Raw genomic sequence first — 224 nt, 5'->3', positions numbered from 1 at the left:
CCTCTCAAGACTAAGAGTGGAAAGGAAGTAGCCGATGCTTTCGCACAGATAATTCGAAATGATGATAGATGCTCGAAGAACCTCCAAACCGATCAAGGCAAGAAATTTTACAACGCTGATGTGCTGAAACTTACAAAGAAACACAACGTTAATCATTACTCGACGTACTCCGTCATGAAGGCATCGGTCGTGGAACGATTCAATCGCACGTTGAAGAACGACAT

This window comes from Dinoponera quadriceps, unplaced genomic scaffold (genome assembly GCF_001313825.1).
Source record: "Dinoponera quadriceps isolate SergipeBrazil2010 unplaced genomic scaffold, ASM131382v1 scaffold854, whole genome shotgun sequence".
Classification (NCBI taxonomy): domain Eukaryota; kingdom Metazoa; phylum Arthropoda; class Insecta; order Hymenoptera; family Formicidae; genus Dinoponera; species Dinoponera quadriceps.
Note: the sequence above shows the minus strand (reverse complement) of the source record.